General features: G+C 33.8%; 1 pseudogene; it reads left to right on the top strand.

Moving 5' to 3' along the window:
- The first annotated feature begins 15667 nt into the window (after positions 1-15667).
- Positions 15668-23809, top strand: LOC122274352 (annotated as a pseudogene).
- Positions 23810-24614: the final 805 nt, after the last annotated feature.

Raw genomic sequence — 24614 nt, 5'->3', positions numbered from 1 at the left:
CCACGACTTTGGCCTTTCGTGGGATAAATATATTTCTTATTTATCAACTTATATCTTACAAGCGATTACGAAGGAACAAAATTGCTGGGTATAGAATTTTTCCCACAAATATGATTCTTTTTGCCACCAAAAAGAATTCATATTTGTGGGAGCATCAGAAACTATTTCTTGTAGTGAGCTTTATCCATATGATTTAATCTGATTACAAATCTTTAATATATTTTCTTCCTATCTATGATTAATTTAAATATTTTTTTAATTAAATCCAGGGCGATGCAAATTAACAAAATTTATAAACCAGTGTAGTACGTCTTTTTGCTAATTGCACGCTAAAGATTGGATGCAAGAAGTGGAGGAATTAATTTTAAGCAACATCCTCGTGAACATGAAATGCCAAACATGTCTAAATGTGGAAACTCATTATAAGTTACACTCCATGTATTTTCCATTCATTTTTCTTGACCCCCTTTGTGGGTTTTTAATTTTATTTTGCTTCATCTTGATTTGGTGGCTATGTAATTGGTTTATGATTAATTTTGATTGATAATCAGATTGATTGTATGGATCAGAAAATTCATTTTTCATCTGGTTTATTAATAATTCATAAATTATTATCTTTTTGAACTAAGAAATAAAATCTAATCATTTTACTTTGCATTTGGTTTTCATCGCAGCAGTTGAATGTCAGTATTCGGGGCCCTTTGCATCTTTGAGCACATCTTGCCGTGATTCATCCGGGTAAAACTAGGTAAGTATGTTTGAAATTTGTTTTACTGTGATGTTGGTTGAATTTGTATATTTTTCCCTCTCTTATCATCAAACGCAATGAGAGGGGAAAGGATTTTAAACTTTTCTCCTCTCTTATATCATAGGCTCAAAACTGTTATTGCTTTTCTAATCTATTGAATAAGACATATTCAATAGAGAGAACCTTTGAAGGTAACTAATACATATGTACGGTCTTGCTATTAATTTTGCAAGAATGCAATCTACAATAAATGGAAAGATTTATGCTAACAGCTAGGATTCTAATACTGACGCCACTTGAATTCTGAACTCTAACTTTGTGTAGTTGACTTGACATGATTGAATGTCAATATTGTCAAAGATATATCTCTAGCTAAACACTAAATGAACTTCATCAGACTTAAAGATGTACAATAACTCAAGCATGCTCACAATAATACATCTAACTGCAAATTTTATATTCCAACATATACAACAGACCAACAAGACTAACTGGCCACTTTAATTGATGCTTAAACCTCTAGCCACGTTAAATACCTCATTTTTGTGCCATACCAAATTTCACTTGATATGTGTATACGTTTTGGTCATAAATATATGTACGTAACTATTAATTGATGATCCCATGCATGCATCATGCTTCCAGTCATGAAGATCAAATTATTCTGGACTGCTGCAGGAGCCAACTTTGCAGTATAGTCTGATATGATCAGATAATCTATCATGTATGACTATCAATTTGGTAACTTAAAACCAGTGGTTACCTTTGCAAGTGGTTCTTGCCTCTTTAAGAATCAACAACTCCCATTTCTTCATGTCCCGATAAAAATAACTTCATTTATTTTAAACTTTTGTGCCACACCTTTCTTACCATATCGCATAACTCATATAGATTTGATTTACTTGATCGATCGAGGAGCAACTTAGATCCATATGCTTTACTTTGATGTCACAAATTGTCTCACCAATCTGGAAGACTTAATTTTTTGGTGAAGTATTAAGAAATTAAGTGATCACTTTCAGCTAGAGTTTGTTTATATATATGTATATGGCCAGCTGCCATTAAAATTTGGATTACATTCAGATGATAAATAATTGATTGGATATAAGATTGCCTTTTTCTTGGGTTTGAATCATTTTTTGACTATGTTTAACCCTTTATCTATATGTGTTAAACTTGGTTGGAGATGAGATTGTATTTTTTCAACTATTTTCTTCAATTATTCTAGCTTTGGGTCATCAACCAAGGATTTTTAACATACTAGGGTGTTCAATTGCAATTTTTGGGAAACCTAGAGCTACTCTTGCTGGTTATGCTATAGTTTCACAAACAAATGACGTTTCTTCTCATGTTTTCTTTAACTTTAGTATGTTTGGTTTATGTAGTTGAGAAGACTGAGGTTAAATGAGGGATGTTTAAGAGAATTACTTAGTACTAAAGCACATAAATTTAAATTTGAGCTGGTGCTTGATGCTATGCTTTTCTTAATGCTTTTTGATTCGTCGTTTCTGTGCTGCTCACAGTCAAATGTTATTGAATGAAGGATATACTTATCTTGTGTTGGTACCTGTTTTTAGTTGAGGAGACAAAAAATTAATGGGATTCTAATGATTTTGGTCCCTTTTTTCCCCTTCTTTGGTGAACTGATATCTATTTTGTCGGAAATAAATGAGGATCGATAAATTGAGAAAGCGACCTATTACTGTAATGGACTGGTGTTTCATGTGCAAAAGGGGTGGTGAATCAGCAAATCACCTTCTTCTCCATTGTGATGTGTCGAAGGCTTTGTGGGAATTGGTTTTTGCTAAGCTTGGCATTGCTTGGGTGATGCCTAAGAGGGTGGTGAACCTCCTGGCTTGTTGGAAAGGGAATAAATGGCAATGTTTGGAAGATAGTACCTCTTTGTTTCATGTTGTATTTGGAATGAGAGGAATGGGCACTGTTTTGACAATTTAGAATGCTCGGTGGGAGGGATTAAAGACTTCTTTTATCATACTTTGTTGTTTTGGGCTTCGATTATTGTAATGGATGGAACCTATAAAAAAAAATTATTGTAATGGAGATAGTCTAAATGACTTGTGCTGTTTTTCAGCTTTAGTTTGTAATTAGGCGTTTTTCTCTTGTATACTTCTTGTGTATTTGGGCTAGCCTAATTATGTGGTTTAATAAAATTTTACTTATCAAATAAAGAAATGAGGATGGAAATGGGTCCTTTTATTTTATTTCATTTCTGTCCTATTCTTAGTCAAGGAGAAAATAATGATGCTAAAAGAAATCCCATGCGTTTGCAGTTCACAAGCAGAGGGATGTTGTTCCACTTGATGTAAATGCTGGTGTTGGGGAGTCAGATGAAGAAGAAGGGCTACCTGTCTTTAATCTCAAGGTTTGTGCTTTCCCAGAGTCATTACAGAACCTTCTAAATCTGTGGACCCTATATGTGAAATATTTGTGAATCGATCCTATCAAGTATTAATTAGGCTGCCGAGTTTTAGCTTATTCCTTTTCGGTAGTTGGAATGTGAAATATCTCTGTTTCTGTATTTCCAGCTTTCTTTCAGTTGTCTGTCTGATCTGGTCCTACAGAGGATGGTTTTGTCAATCATAGTGACAGTTTCAGGGCAAATAACTAGAACATCATTTAATTTTGTGCAGGTTGATGCGATAGTTCTCCAGCACCAGAACCAGAAACTTCTTCAGTAGATAGACGTACAGAAACATGAGTTGCATGAGCTTGAGGCGAAAATTAAGGAATTAAAAGACAACCAATGTTCATATGATGATGTGTTAATTGTAGTGAACCAACTTTGGAATCAGGTTGATTCTTGATTATCATGTGTCTTTGCACACTCCTTTTCTAGTCTATATGAATTTTGGAGTTCCCATTGAGACTTAAATTTATTTTGTTAAACAGTTAGTTGATGACTTGATCCTTCTTGGGGTACGAGCTGGGGTTGGCCGCATTGCTTTAGAATTTCTGGACCATGCTGATCATTGTCAAGGAGTTATCCTCACTTTTTTTTTTTTTTTTTTCATTGTCAGATTTATACTCCTTAATATATTCTCTTAGTGAGAGTGCTATAGGTTTCACTTGAGTTGTAGGAAAACTTTTGAGTGCTTTATCATGCAAGAGTTAAAATATAGGTTGCTTTTGTTTTTGTTTTCTTATTGTATTATACATAACACTGAAACATTGAACACGTTAAGGCATTGCTTATATTTTTAGATTTTGTTTGAGTGAGCATAAGCATTAAACAGGCTGTGGCATTTCCATTTGTATGTTTTCTTTTCAGGTCATCAGTTAATGTTAATATTGCTTGTAGGGTGTCAATGGTGACGAGGACGACGACAACGATATTAGTGATGAAAAATTTGAAACTAGCTTTGCTGCAAAAATTAAGAGAAGATGGTTTGCGATTCCTTGCATTTTGTTGTTTTGAGTTAATGATTGGTGATGGACAAGTGAACTAAATTGCAAGAAAGATTATTAAACAATTTCTTATTTTTTTTTTTTTAAGAAGGGGGCTTTAAGTTGAAATGAGAGAGATTGTTGACATATGTGACTATGTTCTGAGAGTTAGTTGTTTTTTATTGGATCAGGTGGTGTACTTCTTGTAACTCAACGCCAAAATTGAGTCTTTAGCCTCTTGGTTTCAATAATATATTTATATATTGGAGACTTTGTGAAAGGAAACAATATAGTATCTAAGATGTGATTTTAAGGCCTGCACTAAAAATATAATTTGGAGGCTATTCTATAGTTTAGCTATATTTCAACAGAAATTGAAACATACTCTGTTTGAACTGCAGGTTACTTAGGGTTCCATAAGGCTGGTCTTGCTGTTAATACAGAAATTGGATGTAGAAGAGAATCAAATCTTGCATCTGTCTTTGATGGAGATGGCTGTGTAAATGCCCGGAAATTATTGTAATCTGCTTATGCCACTTTTTCTCAAAATGTGAGCTTGTAGCAAGGTTAGCATTCACTGTAGACTAAGGTAAACTTTTCTTTGCTGTACAATCTTTGAAGGGTGGGGAGTGCAATTTATTTATTCATGTGAGTTGAGCACTATATCATAAAAAATTCTAATTCAGGAAAACAGCTTCACAAATATAGGCAACACTAGCACAGTGTAAGTCTCATATTTCAAATCGACCAAACAATTTAATTTTAGGTAACTATACAATATCAAAGCCCCCTAATGACATTTTGAATGAGGCTTTTGATATGGTGTAAATTATTGAAAGTAAGAGTTTTGAGGTTTCTGAGGTACTTCCATCCCAAATAGGTTAATTGAGAGTTTCTAGTTTATTTATCGATATATGCCTTCAGTGTTCAGTCATATTCCAACTTATCGATATTTAAGAGATTTGTACTATTTTTTTTTTGCAAGAAGGAACTATTTATGTCATATAGGGTGCTCATGAGTTTGTCTTTGTTTCACTTATTTTAAACAGATGGGAACATTCTTCAAAACTTAAGTGTTGTTCATTGGCGTGCACTGAAGGCACCAACAGACAACTTGGTAGCTCTTTGATTTTGGATGTAGTAGAGGTTTGAACTATATTAATATTAGTGATGATTAATCTCTTCACATAATATGTAGCTCAGCTTGTACTTGATATGATCAATATAATGCACCACCCAGTGTAAAAATATATATGACTTTGGTCTCATTGACGACTTCAGGTCAAAAGAAATGATATTTGATAAATTTGTTGATGTATAGATAATTAATTAGCTACTCATATCAATCAGGTACATTTGGATGAATGAAGGGAAAATATTTTATTTTCATGATTAATGAGTGAAAAATGACACCCAGTATTCTTGTTGGGTGTCATTTAAATGAGAACTCATTGGTCTCATTTAAATGAGACATTTGTAGGAATACTGGGTTATTAAAATTTCTCCTTTTTAGGATTTTTCAGCGATTTTTCAATCGCAGCAAAAAACTTACAAAGCAGCATAAATAAAATTGCGATAAAAAAAAATTGCTAGTAATTCAATTTCCGGCGATACTAAAATCGCTGGAAAATATTTAAATGGCCGTAATAGTCTTCAGCGGCGATTTACTAATCGCTGCCATATATATGGCAGTGACAATAAAAATGCTAGTAAATAATTTAATGCCAGTAGTTTGACAACCAGCAATTAGAACATCGCTGCTATATCAGTTTCCAGCGATTTCTCAAATGCCAGAAAATAAATTTCAAAATGATAGTTTAAATACTGGCGTTTTTAAAATCGCCGTTAAACTATTTGACAGTGAATTATTTATCGCCGGTATATACTTTAAAAATGGATAAGTTATTTCCCGGCGTTTACGAAATCGCTGTCAAATCAATATGCAGCGATTTCATAAACGCCGAAATATCGATTACTATTCGGAAAATTAGTTACCGACATTTTCAAAATCGCCGCAAATTTATTTAACAGCGATTTATAAAACGCCGGTAAATAATTTTCCAGCGATTTGGAAACTGCCAGTAACTAATCTTCCATGACGTAATCGATATACCGGCGTTTGTGAAATCGCTGCATATGTATTTGACAGCGATTTCGTAAACCCTGGAAACTAAATTATCCATTTTTAAAATATATACCGGCGATAAAGAATTCGCTGTCAAATAATTTCACGGCGATTTTAAAAACGCCGGTATCTAAAATATCGTTTTGAAATTTATTTTTCGGCGTTTTATAAATCCCCGTACATTTATTTACCGGCGTTTTCAAAATCGCTAGGATATAGTTCTAATACTTTAAAACTATATTGCGGCGAGTACAAAATCGCTGCTAAATATTAAACATTTCACGGCGATTTTACCATTTCGCTGCAGTATAGATAAAATGGCTTAATAGTAGCGGCGATTATCCAGTGAGTATATAATCGCTGGGATATATATTTGCCGGTGATTTTTTAACTTTTAAATCCCCGGCAAAAGTGCTTTTTGTTGTAGTAGAAGGTATTTCCAGTTCTCTAAAAAAAGGTTCATATGGGTTTGCTTTTGAGCCATGGTCGAAAGCACAACTATGGCAGTAGAAGAAAGAGATAACAACAGAGAGAGAAAAAATACTTTCAGACAAATTCATATTTGAGGCGGCACCTCTTATCTCTTATAGATAAAAGTGTTTTCATACAAATCAGATGGGACAAAATAGACAAATACCTCCTCTCTTCGTCGTCTCCTTCGTAGGCTTCTAGCTCTTGGGTAACTTTTCCTTTGTGGTTTTTTTCTTTTACTTTTTCACTCTGGGGTTTTCTTTTCTATCAGTTGCTGAGAAAAATGTTGGTAAAATGAATAAGAATATTGAATCTAACAATAATCTTCTGTCAAGCTGGCCGTCGTCGACTTTGAAAAGGTGATTTCTGTCGAGCCCTAGGAATACATTCGGAAGCCTCACATTCTATCTCTCTATAGGCTTTGGTTTCTGTTGGACAAAAAAGCATCAGACTTTGAATCATCTACGAGAATATGCCAAAAAAATCTATTTTCCACAAACATGCAAATCACACAATTAAAAAAAATGCTATGACTTGGAAAAAAAATCCACTTCAACCAAATGAAAGGAAAAAAAAAACCCAGTGTGAAAAAAAAAAAAAAAACTGAAGAGAGAAAACGAAGACACAAAAATGAAAAGAAGAGAGAAGATGTGCTGAGGAGAGAAGGTGAACAGAACAAGGGAAAAGAAGTTTGCTTCTAGAGAGAATAGGAAAGAGATTATGGAGACCTAAAAAGACTAAGAGAGAAAAAAAAAAAAAAAAAAAAAGAAGGCAAAGTGAAAAGCTGACCATCAGTTGACCCTTTGATGCAGCTGCACGAGAAGACCAAAATGCCCTCACTTAAATAGACAAAAATAACAGAATTGAAGGATAAAAAAGACACAACACGACACACGGAATACACACGAAAAGCAAGAAATACACAAGATACACAGAAATAGAATGAGAATTTACTGTTCATTCATGTAGAAGTAGAATAGATGCTTATTATTATAGAAAGATATGTATGACTTTGACGTGATTCTATGTAGGACCTAAGCTTTTCTTTAGGTATTTTCTCAAGTTGTTTGCAAGGAAAGAGAAGCAGATAGCAATGTGTATATTTGGAAGTGACTGTCACCCTTTGGTGGTCCAAGGAGTCATGCAAATAGTAAGTACCCAGTATTTTCTTTTCCTTTGCTAAGATATACATTTGTGTATCTTAGCATGAGCAGAATATTTTATTTGGGTAGAGCATCAGTTATAAGGTAACTACAGAGTTTAAAAATTAATAGGATCATGATGCAGAATGAGTTATTAACTCATTTGTGAATGAAAAATAACATTTGCAACATGTCCTTATAGCTTTGCGAATTGTGAGCTTCGTTCAATGGTTATTGTATGTGTACAAGTAAGGGATTGAGTGTTATGGTAATCTAGCTACGTGTTTACAGGAAAGTAAGACCAAAGATGACACTTCCAATCTTCACCAAACTAATAGTGCTCAGCATATTGGAGTAAATTTTCTACTATACTTATAAACAAGTACTACCTCTAATAAAACAAGTACTACTATACTTAAATGTGATTGGTTAAACTAAGCTGTCTTAAAACACATTTATTTTGATTTCCCAATCACTGTGCCTGTGTGAGAACTTTGGACCCAGGAAAATGAAGGTGAGGGAGGTTTCCGTCCATGCTAGTCTATAAGCATACCTAACATCTGGCCATTGTTTCACAATAATAAAATGAGTGAGCTTCCATGCAATTCTTATACTATTTTTATTCCAAAGTTCATTGTTTTCTTTGATGATTTCCTTCATTGAGGCTGTCACTATTCTTGAAACTATACCTTATTTGAAGACCTCTTCAAATATTCATAAGCAGACTTTAGAAATTGATTTCCAAAAGCATGCATTTTTCTGGAATGATCAGTGTCATTATTTTTTAGAGAATATTATTGTTTCTAATTCATCATAGTCATGTTTGTTGTCTCCAATCTTTACAACAAAAATATTTTATTTTTGTTGCAGAAAGATATGTTCAAGTTGGACTTGAACGATGACAAAGAAAAACAGAAGGCCTTGAAAGTAGTTTCGAGTCTTATATGTATAGACTCTTAACAGATTTCTAGCTGCCTATGTTTTGTTAATGAAAAAGACAATGAAACATATTGGTTGTGCCATCTTTGCTTCAAGATTTCTTTTAGGATTAATTGAATGCAACTATTGTCAAACTATTAATTTATATTTCTGTTGTTATTCCTGCATATATCTGCAACCAATTGGAATTGTCAAACCTATATCAAACGTCTCAATTTGATTGAAAAAGGAAAACTTATTCACTTTCTACCCATAACTTATCGAATTATTATTATGTTCAACAACATTTGCAGGCATTGATTCAATTGATATGAACATGAAGGATAAAAACTTGGCAGTCATTGGCATGGTAGACCCGATGGATGTTGTGGGGAAGGAGAGGAAATTCTTATAATTTCCATTGACGGGCCCGTAATCGATTAGAACTTCTAGTTTTTGGTGATGAAATATAGAAAATATCAATTTCTTGCAGCTGCTATGACCAATTGGTACTTTATACAGAAATCGATTAACTACATATTAGAAGCTATGGAAAACGGCCATGCACTTTACCCAGAAAAGGCTTTGTTTTTGCAAGAATAGGTCACACAAATTTTGCATTATGCTAATACCTAGAACTTAGACCACCACATACACAACAAAAACTAAAATTGGTGTGAAAGGAAGAAGATGGGAATCAGATTGACAGTGACAAAAATTTATTGTGCAAACAAACAAGCAAGCTTCGAAAAACAAAAATTTATGCGTGAAGGGGGAGTGATTATGCAAATTAGAGGGACAAGAAAACAAACCTTCACAAAAAAAAACCTGTCCCTTAAAATCAGCCTCGGTCGATGCCCCAAAATGAGCCCAACTCCATGAGTTCCCAATCAAATATAGAGGCACTGTCTCTTCCTAACTAGCAAAGGGGGAGAACTACTCGAAATTGAAGTGAGAAAGCCGCTGAGAAACACGAACTAGGGGCAGAAGGGGGTGGGAAAATGGGACTCCGAAAAGGCTGAGAACTACGTGAATGTATGTGCGTTGTGAAGCCTTCAAGCCGAACGTTAATCACTGGAAAATGTTGGGGATTTGCAGATGGAGGTAGGGAGAAAAGGTTTTGCCGAAGAACATGTCGGGGGAATTCTTGGGAAGTAAAGGTATTGTTGGGCGAAAAGTGTTGGGGTGAAATAAAGAGATTATTTGCATTTTGGCGCCTCACTTATATCCTGACGTAATTCCCAGCATCATAACAAAAATTTTTTTATTTCCAGCACAATTAGTTGCTGCTACTATAGGAAAAATCGCTGCAAAAAATATTTGAAGTACCCTCTTTATGAAACTTTCAAATTTTCATAGATTATATTGAGTGATGTAAAAATCGCTGCAAATAATAATCATCTTCAGCAATTTTATTTGCATCAATTAAAAAAGTGTTGGGAAAAGCATATTTTCTTGTAGTGAAAACAATTTATATATTGCAAAACAAGTTTATAATGAATTAGTTAATTAGTTTTGTGATTTTACTTCTAATCATTTCCCTACTTTCAGTTATTTTAAAGTGTATTTCATGCCACTGTTCGATCAATAGCCAATAGAATAGTACTTGACTTTTAGTTCCATAAAAAAGTTATAGTATTTGAGTTAATGATCATGCATTTATGTTCGAGAATTAAAACGAAATACTCCATCATGATTTTAATTCATGATCACTTTATTACAATGATGCACTTGTGTTCAAGTATTTATGTTACATCACTTTAATTCATTGCACTGATCAAATGCATGGTAGTTCAGATGTTACACATATTTATATATTAATATAATATATAAAAAATTATTTATAAGTAGGCAAAAAATTCTTATTTGACATAATCTGATTTAGAAGAGAGATTTAAAATTTTGAATTTCGCAAATCAAATCTTATTGTATTAAAGTAATATAAATGATGTAGTGTTCTATATATTGGCTTGTAAATATGATAACTGATATATCACTTCTGTAAAAAATAAAAAAATAATTATAGTGAAGTGATGGCTCATTGGTATAATTAGATTTATCTCGCATATAGACTTAATTAATAATCCTAACATGAGTAGCTCCCGTCCAACCAATTATTAATCGGAGCACCGAGCAATTGCATTTATTTCGTTTCAGCTATCAATTGGGAGTTTTGTGCATTTTAGAGCATTCTCGTTTGGTTCTCTAAAGCCTTATTTTTCTTAAATTATAGGGTTTATATTTAAAGTTTTTTCCAAATACATGCTCCATCTAGTTCCCCATTTTAGAGCTTGCTTTCGGGGATGCTACAGTGGCTCTCAATATATGGGGAACTACTGTACATCCCCAATCCTCCCTTTCAGTTTCATCTCATTCCAACATCCCTTTGGTTCAAACATCCTTACTACGACCGTCGTCCGCCTTCCCATTGTAAAACCCATGCATGCACACACTTGGTCTCTCTCTCTCTCTCTCTCTCTCTCTCTCTCTCTCTCTCTCTCTCTCTCTCTCTCTCTCTCTCTTACATAATGTGATGCTCTGTGCCAATTCATCTTCTTCTTAGCATACACTCATATTGCTTCATTGTTTACATCCATCGATGCTATCCTTTATTTGTGATTTAACGCTATGATTACTCTATGATTTGACTTGATGCTAAGTCATGCTTTACTCGATTTTGTTGGGTCTTATTTATACCTTTTCTTGGCTTGTGATTTACGAATTTGGGTGTTCTACTACTAGAACATGTAGCACCAAGTCAAACCTCTCTATTATGTAAAATTGGGGCTCTGATTTTCCCTGTTGGTCTCTCACGATCTATTTAGGGTTTACCATTTGAGACTATGATTTTGCAAGTTATGAGTATGGTGATTCTTTGTGATTCTATTGCTCTAGGGTCTTTAGTTTGATCATAGCCACATTGATGCATTCATTATCTTTGTTGGGAATTATTTTTCATACTTTCATTTTCACAAAGTATACTTGCCATTTGGGTCAATGATTTTGCATCCCTATTGTTCGGATTTTGCAAGCTATGAGTTTGCTTTAAGTCTTTGTGATTCAAGTGCTCTAGGGTCTTTAACTTGATAGCCACATCGATGCATTTATTATCTTTGTTGGGAATTATTTTTCAAACTTTCTTTTTCACAAAGTACACTTGCCATTTGGGTCTGTGATTTTGCATCCCTATTATTCTAATTTTGCAGGCTATGAGTTTGCTTTAAGTCTTTATGATTCTGCTACTCTAGGGTCATTAATTTGGGAGGGGGTTAATTCACAAATGCTTTTAATGAGGCTCCATTGATATGACAAGGTAATTCGAACCCAGATGGCCACCAAGTATTTTGTGATAGATTTCACAAAAGGCAACCAGGGTTTAAGGTTTTACAGCTATTCGAGGTTGGGCTCCTGCCTTACATATGCTGTAAAAGGATGATGCTAGAGCCACCGTTAGGCTTAATTTATTTTTTTTCAAATCATTTTTTAATACTTTTAAATATTTAAAAAAATATAAAAAATTTATAATAATATTAAACAATTTTTTCTTAATCATTAAGAAAAAGAAAAAAAAAATAATAGAAGCATTTCCCGCTGTTAAAAAAAAAAAGAAATTCTAAATCCCATGGAACACACAATTTTTATGGAAGCGGATGTGAATGCTCTTATTCATTTAGTACATCATCTTTAATCCATATATTAGAACATTCTCTTGCAATCCATATATTGTTTATCTCATTTCTGTTTTGACAAAACCTTGTGCTATTTGCATGCTGATTTTCTGATGTTTAGATTTTGGAAATTGGAGAAGCTGATTTTGCATACTGAATTCCTACTCTGACATACATGTGACAGTTCTATTTGTTCATTTAGAATCAGTTTTAATCCATATATTGCCAAATGAACTTTCTGTTTTTATGATCTTATTCATTTGCATGCTGGTCAGTTGTTTGAATTTTGTAAATTATATTTCTAGGTGCTATGTTCTGATTTAGTAACGTTGCTCATTTTTTTTTTTGGTTGGATTAGGGCATTGTTGTCATTTGATTTCCCTTCTCTAACTCCCTCAGCTGTGATGATAACAAAATCTCATGGGGACAAAGAAAATTTAGCACACACCTCCATGGCAAGGTAACTCGGACGACCAATAAGTAGTGACAACCAGTTGTTGTAGTCATTCGAGTAAGGGTGTTAAATTTCCTATATGTTGCCATCCTGAGCTGGCTACCAAAATCATGTCTCTATTATTATAAGTTTCTAACATGTTTACCAACTGTTGTGTGTCTACAATTTCTTAGATATTGATTCACAAGACCATGTAGGACAAAAGTTATTGTTATAGAAAAAAGTTATCATTACATATGGGATAAAAAATGTTATCGTTTGAGAAATGACAAAAAATATTACCGTTAGACAAATGCAAATCATATATTACCATTATATATGTGGATAAAATCATATTAAAATACACCATCACGTTGGAAAATGCACATATTAAAAAAATTATTATTTTTAATACCGATAATAGTTTGAAAGTTATTATTGTACTCGGGAAAAAAATCGTATTAGTATTTATAAAATTGGCCTCGTTTGGATACACAATACAGATTAGATGAGAAGAGATATTTTGAATAGTAGTGCAATTTTTTAGTTAAGATGAGATAAATAGTTTGTAAAAAAATGTGTATTTAGATAGTGAGATGAGATGAGATAGTTTTAATTTTTAAAATTTGAAAAAGGTGTGGCTCCCAATAGTTCAATTGTCAGCCAAATTGTGCACTGTTCATAATTGTTCACACAGTTCTTGAACAGTTCATTATGAGATTTTACTGTTTATCAATGTTCACACATTGTTCACTATCAAATTTTACTATTTAGTATTATTTATTACTGTTTATTTAAATTGATGTTTTTAAAATTTAGAGATAAAATATAGTGTGTTTGGATAGGAAAAACTGTAGTACGGTACATATGAGATGAAAACAAGAAAAAAAATATAAAAGAATTAGCAGTTAAGATTGAAAATGAAAGTGAGAGAAAAACTAATAAAGAAAGAATAGAATAATATTATTTTAATAGAATAGAAAAATAATAGGAAATGAGATGTAGGGAAGTTTTTTAAAGATGAGTAAAATTTAGAATAAAATTATAAAAATTGTGATTTCTAACTAAAATTTAAGAAAAATTTTAGAGAACCGGAGGTGGCACTTAATCACCATATACAAATTATTATCCTTCTCAAGTTACGTCCTTTCTTATTTATACACTAAATTGCTAACTAATTGGTTGGCTCCAAGTCAAATATCAGGAAGGATAAAATAATAATAATAATAATAATGACAGTTATGAAATGTGTAAGTATTACATAAAATTTTTAAAAATAAATAAATATAAAATTTATATAAAAAATTAAATTTTTAATAATAATTTTTTTTTTTAAATTGTACAATATTTACGCATTGTATAATAATTATAATTAGGGTTACTTAAAAAAAACAGTTGGGAGGGCGGTTGGCTAACTCTCTTGCGTGTCAGTTTCAAACAATTGCACATGCAAATAGATAAGCCCATCAATCATACGAATGGGGTCCATAGTTTTTGTTTGTTCGGGTCTATAAGTTCTTGATCCTTTACAATCATGAAATTATTGGCACGCTAGTTTTGATAAGTAATTAATGAGGCCCCCACCAACAATCGGATCTCTTGAGATTTTTGTCCCAAATCCATATTATTTTAGATTTGAAAAGAAATAAATAAATGAATTACAGTGCCAGACTTGATAACAAAATTAAATGTTATAACATATACAAACAATATTTATATATATATATATACCTATAAATATAAATATAGGTGCATATAGATGGATAATAATTTCAAATTTACATAATTACCCTTCATCTTAGTCAGAGTTGTAAAATGGTGGTAAATTATTTATAGATTTAGGCATCATTTGATTATGTAATTTAAATGAGATGAGATTAGATATTTTGAATGGTAATAAAATTTTTGAGTTAGATGAGATGAACTAGTTTGTAAAAAAAAAAAAAAAGTGTTTGGATACTAAATAGTGAGATAAAATGAGATAGTTTTTATTTTTTAAGATTTGAAAAATGTGTTGATCCCACGGTATTTATAGAGTATCTGAATCCTTGATATTTTACATTATTAATATCAGTTTTATACCGTTAATGTATTATTTACTGTCAGTTTTTATTATTTTATACTGTTTATTTAGTATAGTTTATTTAAGTGAATGTTTTCAAAATTTAGAAATAAAATAGAAGGTTTAGATAGAAAAAACATATGTACCATACAACTCCACATGAGATGAGTTCATCTGAATTGACTAACCAAACCGGCCTATATCATTTTTCATGTTCGCATTATAAGTTACTTTTTGCTTACGATCATGATTGTTAGGAGTGAAAAAATAAAAGTGTTTAAGCTGTGAACCGGAAAATTAGGTAGGTCGAAGTTTAGAGAGAGAGTGTAGGTGTTTATATTTCGAGTAATGTTAAGTGCAAATTTTAAATAGATAAATCATTTAGTATTTTTATAAAAAAAGGGAGTCTTACTACTAAAAATAGTATTTTTATAATTTTTTAAAACGAGGTCCACTTTTTACAAAAACTTAATTATATAAAAATTATCTATTTAAAATTTCTACAATCATTTTTTCTTATATTTTAGTGCTGGATCAAGCTTATTTATGTGTCAATAAATCACTAAAAAAGAATGCCAGAAGGCTGCAGCAGATATAAATATATGCGTTATAGGAACTCCCTGGCCAAGACTGGGAAGTGAGTCAACGTTGAGAGCAAGCAAGCAAAGAAGACACTGCACTTTCTCTTCTTTAAAATGTCTTCTTCTTCTGTATTGTTTACTCTGATAATTTTTTCTGTTCTTTTCTACAATTCCAAGACTGCCATACAGCTGCCACCGAATGAAACCATTCCAGCAGTTATAGCGTTTGGTGATTCAATCGTGGATCCGGGCAACAACAATTACCTGAGAACTGTTGTTAAGTGCAATTTCCCTCCCTATGGGCAGGATTTTAAAGGAAAAGTTCCAACAGGAAGATTCGGCAATGGAAAGGATCCCTCAGACTTGATAGGTACGTACGTAGCTCTCTCTCCACCCCCCCCCCCCCGCGGGGGCGTCGGTTTCTGGTACTCTAGTTCCCCTTTTGCTCTGTTTTGTATCTGTAGCGTGTTATAATTGTTTGAATTGCCATATCTGAAGGATATATAAACGTCGAGATAGATAAAGAGAAAATTACACTGACTGGAACTTTGTTAGTTACCCATAACCAACAAATGAACGAGAATCACTTTTTTGCATGTGCGTGCATGCATGGGAGATAGGTCAATACTTTGTCTCTCCTTCTCAACCTACGGAATTGCGTTGGCCTTTTTGCGGTGTATTTCTCCTCCGATCGTGGCAGTAGTTAGATGCAACTCAGTCCTGTTTTTTTAGAGGATTAGAAGAATTGATGCTTATGCAAGGAGATTAATTCCAAGGGCACTTTCTAGCTTTGTCGCTTTTACATAGTAAACCTTCCTCTATAGTTTTGCGCCGGGTCATGATCTTCCTTTAAAGGCGTCGACGTTGATAAACTTTTTAAAGTTTGAAGAGACATTTAATTATTATTATTATTTTGAGAATTTGAAGAGACTTAGGTTTCGTTTAGATTTTTAAATGAGCCTAGGTCATTTAAATTGGGTTCCATTTTAGATCTATTCTAATATTTAAATATATAACTCACAAATTATTAAGATCTCGTTTGGATATATAGTTAAAATGAGATGAAATAAAATAATTTGTAAAAAAATTATGTGTTTGGATAGTGAGATGATGAGATAGTTTTTAATTTTTGGGATTTAAAAAAGATGTGCATCCTACTATTTAATAGGATAGTCGAGTTGTCTACTATTCACTGTAAGTTTTCACTATTTATTATTGTTTATTTAAATGGATGTTTTTAAAATTTAGAAATGAAATATAGTATATTTAGATATGGAAAACTACTATACGGTACAGATGAAAATATCTCATCTGTATCGTATATCCAAACTGGGCCTCAACATTACTCAATTCAAAATCTCTTTATATGTAGATCCGTAACTTTTTTTTAACTCAACACTTTCTTATCATGTGGGATTCACAATTTTTGAAAATTTTCAATAAATATATTTAAATTCATTTTAATATTTAAATATATATAAACTCATTTTAGTTGGACTCCATAAAATTTATTCTATTATTTTAACTTATTAATAATATTTATAAAAAATATAATTTATCTCAATTTAACTCCACATTTGAACGGAGCTATACTCAGTACGTAAGCCTTTATAAGTAGAGAAATGATTTGTGCAGTCGGCAAATGCAAGCGGCGTGCAGTCGCTTTGAAAAAAGTGAATTAATATGGGACTTACATGAAAAAAAAAATTATTTTTATAACTTTTTTTTATTTATTCCGTACAACCATTCTATAATTTTTTTTTTCTTCATTCTGTACAGCCGTTTGCATCTCGCTTGCATTTGCCGACTGCATCTAGCAAAGCCCTTATAAGTATCATGTAATGCTAGAGTCTAGCTACCGTACCAGTCCCTACAAAAAGCAATTTCAAACTTATCTATGAACACAGGAATACATGCACCATGCACCAAGGAAATGTATTATTGGTCAGCGAACAAAATACATAGCAGAACAAAATTAACCTAGCTAGGAAATGTATGCTGAAAATTAATATTATTTTCAATCATCTCTCTAGCTAGTTGCATATATATTTTGATGTAACATATTTTAAATGATTTGACATGTCAACTAAGTCGTATAAATTAGGTGTCCAGCGACACCTCCAGGACACCAAAGTCATACTGATTAGGCGTACTACCCGCACCATACGGTGCGGGGTAGACCCCCCCCCTCGCCCCCCGCCCCCGCATGGGGCGGATGGGGAAAATCTCCCCCGTCCCCCGCCCCCGGTGTGCGGGGGCGGGGTACCCCGTCCCGCATGACGGGGTACGGGGTGGGGGGGCAATCCGTCCGCCCCCCCGCACCTCCCTTCTGGGCCTTGGGCCCAGGAGCAATTTCTGGGCCGAAAATGGCCCAGAAACCTCAACAATGGGACAAAATAGCCCACAAGTATGTATTTTTGGCCCAAAAAAAGCTTGTAGGCCATTTTCATTTTTCAGCCCATAAAATTATAAGTAAAAAAGAAAAAAAAAATTAAAACCCAGATTAAAAGAAAAAAAAAGTGTTATGTCTAAGAGTCTAATACGTAATAAACTAATAATAATAACTAAGCTATTACAAAATTGAAAGGCTAAACAATTACAAAATTACAAACATAAAAGTGTCCAAGGGACATTGTATCAACATTACAAATTATTGAATACAAAATTTGAACAAATAATTAAAAATTGATCATTCTAAAGAGGCTTGTCAGCTGTGGTTTGTCTTTGAGTCAAGGGGTATGACAGTTGGGGCGGCCCGGGCTTGAGCACATTTTTATGTTACAGAGGTGCTAGACGTCTCATGTGTTACTACAAAAATTAATATTAAAATTAATAACGATGAAATGGAAATGAATACAAATAAATTAAAATAATAAAATAAAAAACAATTACCAGGTGGTCCAAATTCAGATTGATCACCACCCTCATCGGTCTCCTTAAAATTTAAAATATCCGGAACATGAATATCCTTTCCTATCGTCCAACTCTGTGTACATATTAATGCCTCTACAGTTGTAAGAGACAATGAACTAAGGAAAGGATCCAATATACGACATCTGGTACTAAAGGCTGACTTTGAGGCAACGGTGCTAATAGGGATGACCAAAATACAGCGGGCAATCTCAGAAATGATGGGATATTTCTTTGAGGCATTCTTCCACCATCCTAATATATTGAAATGATCATCATCATCTTGGACCATATCTGCTGACAAATAGTTGTCTAACTCAGAAACGACCTCCGTAGATTGATGGACTAGTGTGGGATTCTGCGCGAGAGTCTTAGTTCACGGCATTCTGCGCTTCTTTGTAGGAGGCCCGGTCACGGTGTCTGTAGAAGGCGTTGGGGTCGGTGTATGTGTTTTCGATGTAGTACCACCCTTAATTGCCATAAACTCGTCATACAATTTTTTTAGGGTATCTCGGGCCAATTCACCAATAATTTCAGTCCATACCTGATCGTGAACAAGTCCCAACCCATATAACAAGCCTGAAACTTTCAGACGGAGATCAAGAATAACAGCCACATATAAGAAAATATTCATTCCAGTCAAATCTCCCCAATACTTATCATATTTTAGCATCATGGTCACTGCCATCCCCCTTATCCTTTCATTGGAACCCCTACGCATATCTTCTAATTCTAATTTTACCCTACATATTTGTTGACAAAACCCATGGGATGTAGGGTACAAAGAACCAGATATATTCAATGTGACATCATAAAATAATCCAAGAAAATCAACGAAAGTAGAAACTACCACCCAATTATCATCATTAGGCTTTCATGATCCCCCATGCTCATCAAAGTATTTGACATATTGGATGTCTTCATCACCCAATAATTGAAAGGCTGCCTTATATTCTTGGGCCGCCTCCAACATCAAGAAGGTTGAGTTCCATCTGGTAGGAACATCAGTACAAAGACCCTTCTTCGATGTTATGCCCGCAGCCTTTGCAGCAACTTTAAATTTCTCCAATCTAGAAGGAGAAGACCTCACCCATTTCATAGCCATTCTAACTCGTGCAACGGAGTCATCAACATCTTTTAACCCCTCAGTCACAATTAAATTCAAAATATGTGCAGCACATCTAACATGCAAGTATTCACCACCCAAGAATGTCTTATTTGCATCTTTAAGATAATTCTTTAGATATCCCAATGCGACATCATTAGACGACGCATTATCAACTGATACAGACAAAACCTTTTCCAGCCCCCACTCCTTTATTGCGGCCTCCAATGCCTTCCCAATCGTCTCACCCTTATGATCAGTTATTTGACAAAATTTAATAATCTTTTTGTGCAGAACCCAATCAGCATCAACAAAATGCACAGTCAACGACATGTAATTCATATTTTGGATAGAAGTCCAAATATCAGTAGTGAGGCAAACTACCAAACTCGCGAGTTGGCCCCTCAAAACATCTTTATCACGAAGGTACATCTTCTTAATATCCTTTGCCACAGTGTGACGAGAAGGAAGTACAAATCTCGGTTCCAACTCTTGGACAAATTCTTGGAACCCTTTACCCTCCATAAACTGAAAAGGCAGCTCGTCCATAATAATCATACGAGCTACCTTCCTTCTACACTCATCGGGGTTATACTTTGTATATCCCTTCAATTTTGGCCCCCCGGCCCCACTACTCCCATCCGTCATTTTAAAATCTAGTCTAGATTGACCCTTTTCTACTAAGGATTTTAAAATTGGACTCTTCTTGCATTGTTCCTCTAGATGGACTTTCAGCTGGGATGTACCATGTTTCCTATAGTGACATCCATACATTTCCCACAGTGATTACATTTAGCTTGTGGGTTGTTGGGGTCACCACCCTCTAGTTTGGTAAAGTGTTGCCAAACTATAGATACAGGTTTCTTGCCCTGTGTGGGTTTCGGAGCAGGGCAAGGTGTACTCGTTATAGGGGTAGGAGTAGGGTTAGTTTCTGAGGTAGGGGTGTTGGCTGGGGAAGGCGAGCTATCATTGAAATCAGAAGACATCCCTGATTCTCCAACAAAAAAAAAAAAAAAATTCAAAGTGCAATCCAACACAATCAGCAAAAACTATTATTGATGTATTAAGTACTTTTTATATATAATGATGATAATTGAAATACTACACTGTAATAAGTTTTTACACCTCATATAAGCAATTCCAAATAATTTGATTAGGAAGAGACATGCTTCATATTTTCTTTTTAAGCCGCCCTAAGCCTATAATCTTTCATCATTTTTCCTTTCCCATTATTATTATTATTATTATTAACTTATGACTTTAATAGGCATTTTTTAATAGGCATTATTTTCTTCTCTCTTTTTTCTTTTTTAAGTTTTGGCAAGCGTAGGGGTTAATTTCGTGTCATTTATATATAGGCCAAGTGCATGGTAATTTAGGTTAATCATGTGTACGTTATATATATCATGTGGAGTCATGAGTATAAAACTTTATATATACATATGATAATTTTATTCATTCATTTAACAAATCATTCATAATAAATTAACTTGAATAAGACCCATTTCTATAAGCTTTTTCGATGATCTATTTAAAAAAAACATTCATTTAACAAATCATTCATAATGCATTCTTTCTTGTATCATAGTTTATGTTCTAGTGGCAATTGCTCTAAAGCAAACCTCATGTAAGTCATAAGTTCTTGACTTGATTCTAAATCCTTCCATAATTGATTTTAATAGTACCGACACTGGTATTATTTTTTTACCCTTGGATTAGATATGAATTTTTTTACAAGTATTAAAAAAAATTATGAATGAAGGCCATTATTGAAGATTGCTCGAGTTTGTTCATGTGAGCCTTTGCATTCCATGGTTGGGTTTTAAAAGTAGCCATGCTTTTCTTTAGAGTGACAATGACCTAGAGACAGCTCTCAAGATATACAATTCTGAGTTTAGTCATTGCATAATATTTTTAAAAGATTGATATGTTGGGTTAGATTGCAGAATTTCTCTGCAAACTCAAGTCCCTTCAGATGTGTATCTTTATTATTTATTATTTTTATTTTTTCTAATACCAGCTCTAGTCTTTAAATTTTAGAATTTAAATAAACAAATTTTAATATATATTTTCATGAAGTGGAATCAAAGGTTGTAGAACAACTCAGGAAAATAGGTTATAAAATAACTATATGAATATCAATCGACATGTTATAAAATAATTTGGATCGGGAAGTACGTGGTTTTGGATGATTGCAGCGGTTAGGAAGATACTTTTTCATTGGATGTCCCCGAGTCTAATATATTTATATATATGTATATAAATAATTTCTTTCTTAATTAATTGGTAGGTCTTTTTCTTATTCTTTACAATTTTTGTATTCAATAATTTTGTAAACAAAATTTGCAGGTTGAAAGTAGGGGTGGGCACTGGGAAATTAATGAGTTTAGGGTTTCGGATTGGGGTTTCAATCCATGAAACCCCTAAATCAATTTAGGGTTTCGGATTGGAACCCTAATTTAATTTAGAGTCCCAATCCGAAACCCTAACCCCTAAATTGATTTAGGGGTTTCAAATCATGAAACCCCTAAATCAATTTAGGGGTTAGGGTTTCAATGAAATTTACAACAAAAATGGGCAATCCAAAACATCCAAAATGCTTGAAATCCGAAACAATCACACAATGTCACAAACAACGAATCCACAGCACACAATTCACAAATCCCATCCTTCATATCTGATTCAACCCCATCCTTCCTCCAATCTCCAATCAAAACTCAAAAAAAAATATATATATATATATATATATAATTTAACGGAGAAAATCAATGACCGGAGGAGAAAATTATACATACCGTGCGTCCGGCATGCGTCAGCTAGGGAGAGGGAGAAGGGACGGCGTGCGGCACTGCGTGTGGGGACTTAGGGTCGGAGGGGAGGGGATTGGGGGTTTTGGAGGGGGGGGGAGTCGGGACTCGGGAGAAGGTAGTTTCTGGGGGTTTCGGACGCCCAGGGGGGGTGTTAGGGTTAACAGCTTAACCCACTAAATGAAACGGCGCCGTTTTGTCTTTGACAAATGGCGTCGTTTCATTTAGTGGGTTATTAATAAACCCTTACCCCTAAGATGAAACGCCGCCGTTTTGTCAACTACAAAACGGCGCTGTTTTATTTAAGTATAACTTAAACTTATTAATATATATATATATAATATAATATATATTATATATTATATATATATCACATACGGGGCGGGGCGGGAGAAAATCGGACCAGGGGGGTCCGTCCCCATCCCCCGCCTCCGCTGGGTTACACCATACAGGGTGGGGGGCCCCGCCCCGCCCTATGCGGGGGCGGGACGAACGGGGCGGGGCAGCTGGTAACGGGGCCCCGCTGCCCACCCCTAATACTGATCTCTAGTCTCTGGCCATGACCCCACAAACCAATTAACATCCCGAAGTACCTATCATGAGTGGTTCTGCCCATTTATAAATTTATTGTACTCCCAACGGAATGACGTTGAAATTTAACACAAAATAAGAAAATACCGATTTCGCATGCCCTTCTCTTATCTTCACGCGATACGTCTCTTTCTTTCTTTCTTTCTTTCTTTTTTTTCCTTATTCATTTAGTTTTCAATCAATAGAGTTATAAATTGTAATCAGGCGAATAAATATTCTAAATATGAATAAAGTTCACAAATTAATTATTGTTTCACCTTTAATTTCAGCGGAGGAATTGGGAATAAAAGAGCTTGTGCCAGCATAATTGGATCCACATCTTCAACCTCAAGACTTGATCACAGGAGCATGTTTCGCTTCAGGTGGCTCAGGATATGATCCCTTGACACCCAAACTAGTGGTACTTCTTTTTTCTTTTTGGGTCCATATAATTTCATCTATATTCATGCATGCATATGCTTGATTCGTACGCACGTATAACTTCCACCATTCTTTTTTTCTAACTTTTGATTGCAATAAAAACAGTCAGTACTATCAATGTCCGATCAATTAGAAATGTTCAAAGAATACAAAGCGAAGCTTAAAGGAATTGTTGGTGAAGAGAGGACAAACTTCATCTTGTCAAAAAGTCTATTAATTCTGGTGGTAGCGGGAAGAGATGACATTGCCAATACATATTTCGTTTCTCATGCACGGGAATTGGAGTACGATGTCCCTTCCTATACTGACCTTATGCTCGACGAGGCTACCGCATCCTTTAATGTAGCAATAATTCCATGATCATTCATATTTCACTTCTAGATCTGTACGTATATATATGTGTTAAATCTGTCTATAATTTTTAATGGGTTAAATTATATAATTGTCACACTTAAATTACAAGCTAGGTGGCTTCATATATATCTTTTCAAACATTGTCTATTTTCCTGATCATTTATTCATTGGCATAATTAAATTTCATTTTTTTATAATTAAATTTCATTTTGTTTTATGTTGAGTGGAGAAAAACTTTCCGGTTGAATATGATCGACCAATCCAATATTATAACGAAAAGATTCCTCTTATTATAAGTTGGTGTGAATAGCCTCCTATAAAAATTTCAGAAAACATTGTTTGTTTTCACATATGAGATGAGTTAGGATAAAAGCTAAAAATTGAATAAAATATTATTAGAATATATTTTTTTGATATTATTTTTGTTTTGGTATCACTACAAACAAATAGGATTTTTGCGACCAATTCATTTCCGTCCCCACCAAAATTGATGCTAAAAATTATTATTTGCATCCAACTTTTCGTCATCGCAAGTTTTCATCGCTAAAGATGATTTCAATGAAAACGAACAGTTTTGCAACTTTTTCAAATTGATTTGAAAAAATTCAATTGTTTATTTTAGTTTGTGTGAAAATTTAAAAAAGTTGTAATGATTAATTGAGATGATATGAGATGGTTGTAAAAATAAGTGTGGCCTAATGTAGGAGCTAATTTGCAGCGGCATGAAGATAATTTTGTTCTCTACTCTAAATATTATAGCTTTGTAAGTAAAACTGTAAATATATATAAAACTACTCTAAATATTATAGCTTTCATGTCCGGCAGAGACTAATTATTATGAATGTCATGCATGTAATTAATAAGAGCAATAAAT

The sequence above is a fragment of the Carya illinoinensis genome, chromosome 8 (assembly GCF_018687715.1).
Source record: "Carya illinoinensis cultivar Pawnee chromosome 8, C.illinoinensisPawnee_v1, whole genome shotgun sequence".
In the NCBI taxonomy this organism is placed as follows: domain Eukaryota; kingdom Viridiplantae; phylum Streptophyta; class Magnoliopsida; order Fagales; family Juglandaceae; genus Carya; species Carya illinoinensis.
This window is presented reverse-complemented; position numbering and strand designations above follow the sequence as displayed.